Source organism: Muntiacus reevesi, chromosome 6 (genome assembly GCF_963930625.1).
Source record: "Muntiacus reevesi chromosome 6, mMunRee1.1, whole genome shotgun sequence".
Lineage (NCBI taxonomy): Eukaryota > Metazoa > Chordata > Mammalia > Artiodactyla > Cervidae > Muntiacus > Muntiacus reevesi.
The window spans coordinates 22,333,566-22,337,507 of record NC_089254.1 but is presented as its reverse complement, the minus strand read 5'-3'; positions in this window follow the sequence as shown (position 1 = coordinate 22,337,507).

Below are 3,942 nucleotides of genomic sequence, written 5' to 3'. Positions count from 1 at the left end.
GTTTTCTGAATGTTGAGCTTTAAGCCAACTTTTTCATTCTCCTCTTTCACTTCATCAAGAGGCTCTTTAGTTCTTTGCTTCCTGCCATAAGGATGTTGTCATCTGCATATCTGACATTATTGATATTTCTCCCGGCAATCTTGATTCCAGCTTGTGCTTCCTCCAGCCCCACGTTTCTCATGATGTACTCTACATATAAGTTAAATAAGCAGGGTGACAATATACAGCCTTGATGTACTCCTTTTCCTATTTGGAACCAGTCTGTTGTTCCATGTCCAGTTCTAACTGTTGCTTCCTGACCTGCATACAGGTTTCTTAAGAGGCAGGTCAGGTGGTCTGGCATTTCCATCTCTTTCAGAATTTTCCACAGTTTATTGTGATCCACACAGTCAAAGGCTTTGGCATAGTCAATAAAGCAGAAATAGATGTTTTTCTGGAACTCTCGCTTTATTGATGATTCAGCAGATGTTGGTAATTCCATCTCATTAGTTATTTAAGACCATATATTAACCCGAAGTAAAACTGATATTCCTTCAACCTCCATTTTGCCTGAATCCCAAGATAATAGTTGGCTTCACAGGTGACACAATGGTAAAGAATCTGCCTGCCAGTGCAAGAGATGCAGGAGACACGGGTTCGATCCCTGGGTCAGGAAGATCCCCTGGAGGAGAAAAATGGTAGCCCACTCCAGTATTCTTGCCTGGGGAATCCAATGGACAGAAGAGCCTAACAGGCTGCAGTTCATGGAGTCACAAAGAGTAGAACAATGACTGAGCGACTGAGCACACACATGCACAAGACAATATTAATAGTTACCAGCTAATCCTAATTCCAAAGCGAGATCATGGAATGCTGGAAAAGACCTCCATCATCTAAAATTAGTGCTAAGTTTCATGATTCCTCACACAAAAGAAGATTTGTGAGTTTAGGAAGTGAGGATACGAGAATTTCTGGAGAGAGCTGGATGGGGTGGAGACTCCGCCTGTCCCTCCTTTCATGTGGGGAAAGGTGGTGGTGCTTCCTTCCCCTTCCCTCAACTTTGGCACGTGACCCTTCAGAAAGTCAAGTTAAGTGCACGCTGTTATCCCCTGAGGTTTGTGGCATGTTTCAGCGGACTCCTGTCTGACCCTTCCCTGTCCGGCCAAGCAGCCAGTGACTGCAGTGGAAAGTAACCCCACTCATGGCACTGAATCTTATTTGCAAGCTTTCCCATGAACTGGGGACCACAGTGAGTGTGAGAGCTGGCATGGAACAGTTGCGGGGACAGGATGCCGGCTGAGAGATGCTGGGAATGTACAGCCAGATGCTGGCGTGAGGGTGGAGCCAGGATCCACAGCTGGGTGTCATGACTATTGTCAGGAGTTGACCTGAGTGATCCTAGTGGACACAGTTAGCCTTAAACACCCAGGGTGTGGGGAAAATGGCAGGAAATCAGTGGTGGCAAGGAAGGCTTTTTCCTGATTCTTCTGCTTCAACCATGACTAAACTCTGGGCGTTAGGAGAAAAGATGTGACAGAGTAAAGAGAAGCCAAGATCTAACCCCTAATATCCCTCCGACAAAGCACACATACACACTCACACACTCATTACATACTTCTCACCTGCAGCAAGCCAAATTGGAATATAGGAGGTCACAGGAGCGGAAGAACATCTGATGAAGTTCAGAATTGATTTTCAACCAGAGACACTGACATATTCATTTTTGAACTGAGAATATTTATAGGACTAAAATGATTAAAGAAATTATAGATTCAAAGAGGACTTAGGTCATTTATAGATGCTGCTCAAGATTCATTCAAGGGCAAAGAAATGGCTGGCTTCACAGAGAGAAAGGAGGGGAAATGGAGAAAATCAAAGCAACTGTTTTATTTCGTTTTCTGTGAGTATGCTACATTTTCAGCATACTGGTCTCATACTCTGCTGCACAAACAAGGAAGAGCATCTCTTTATGAAAATTATTTGAAAATTACAGGCAGGATGCAATCTATCTGCTTTAAGTAAAGTAAACCCCAGACACTCTCATTTTCCAAATCTGCATCATTTATAACTGATTTAAAAACAATACGATTTAAACAAAATTGTTAAAATTTTTTTTGACTGTAGACTAACTCTCTTGAGACTTCTGAAAGATGGTGTGATCAGATTATTTATCTACTTTTTAAAAGTTAAAAAAAAAAAGAAACATGGCTTTATAAACCAATTTCTGTTGCTAGCAGCGTGGGAAAGGTGAATAGGTCTAAAGTAATTTTTTTTCTGTTTCAGCACTTTTGAAAGGCACAAAAGGAAATAAAACCAATCCAGAAAATTCATTATTTCTCTCCAATTTTTCCTTTTCCCATATGAGCAAAGCCTGGAAGTGTGCAGACACAAGAGGGAATGTTTCCACTGTGTGGGAGTAACATCTGCAGACTAGGCCTTGGACCACCAGAACTGTAGAGAAGCATGTGGGTGTAGAGGGAGCAGACACTGAAAAGAAAAACTGGGAGTTGCTTTGGCCCTACATCTCCCTGACTTGACTAACCTTCAGTTTACCTTTTCTGTTACATAAGACATCTAAGAGCAGTCACATTCATGTAAAAAACAGCTTTTAAGTAATGGTGGTGAAATAGAGATCAGAGCATGCCCTTCAATTTCTTTTTTTTCCCCCTATGAGTATGGGAAAGGATACAGGGCTTCTGAGATGGCTCAGTGGTAAAGAATCTGCCTGCCAATGCAAGAGACATGGGTTCAATCCCTGGGTTGGGAAAAATCCCCCTCCCTCCCCACCCCCAGCAGAAGGAAATAGCAACCCACTGCAGTCTTCTTGCCTGGGAAATCCCATGGATAGAGAGAGGATTCTGGCAGGCTGTGGCCTATAGGGTCACAAAGAGTTGGACACGACTGAGTGACTAAACACACATGCACTCTATAGAAGAACCTAGGCTGGTGGTTTTCATGGGTTTCTTCCTGTTGGTCCTTTGCAGCCATTTACGAAGATGGCAGGTGGCGCTAGTGGTAAAGAACCCGCCTGCCAATGCAGCAGAGGTAAGAGACGCAGGTTCGAGCCCTGGGTTGGGAAGATCCCCTGGAAGAGGGCATGGCAACCCACTCCAGTATTCTTGCCTGGAGAGTCCCATGGAAAGAGGAGCCTGGCAGGGTACAGTCCATGGGGTCACAAAGAGTCGAACACAACTGAAGTAACTTAGCGTGCTCGCAAATGAAGATGGCTAGGCGGAAGCCCAGAAGCTGCAGGCCTCTGCTAAAAGCAGAGGCAGGCCCAGTGAAGAGGAAGCTAAACTCTGAGTGAATTCCTCATAAAATACCAGGGACAAAAGGGACCTTGAAAATGCAAATGATTATAATGATCATCATAATGAAAGTAATATGCGACTACTGCAGAAACATTTGAAAGCATAATGTGGTCTAGGAAAACAACCCTGCAATGTGCATTTAATCACCACTGACCAAAAATGCTTGCAATGGGCCTTTGTTTTGTTGGGAGCCAAGTGTTTTCTGGAACTCATGAAGCCAGTCTCACCAAGTGGCAAATTACCAACAGAATATAAGTGAAGAGACAACAAGCCTTAGACTGAACTTTTCCAATAAAGGGGAGACTCTTGAACTGTAATGATCAAGGTTTTGAGAGCAAAAAGAATATTGATAAACATAACTGTAAATGCCCACAGATGAGTTTTAGGGGTTGGTTTGGTTGTGTCTACAGCATGTGGGGCTTGATAGCTTGCCCACTGAATAGCTTATGCATGAGGACAATTAAAATTCAGTATATAAAATTTTGAAATTATGTGGGGCAGAGGTATATTTAGAAAATTGGGCAGGAAAAATACATACCATGAACTTTTGGAACCTATTTAATTAATTTTGATTCTAGGCCAATTTAATAAGTCTCTGTTGTGGTGGTATTGAAACTCTATTAACCTTTTTCTCATAGAAAACAAGGTACAC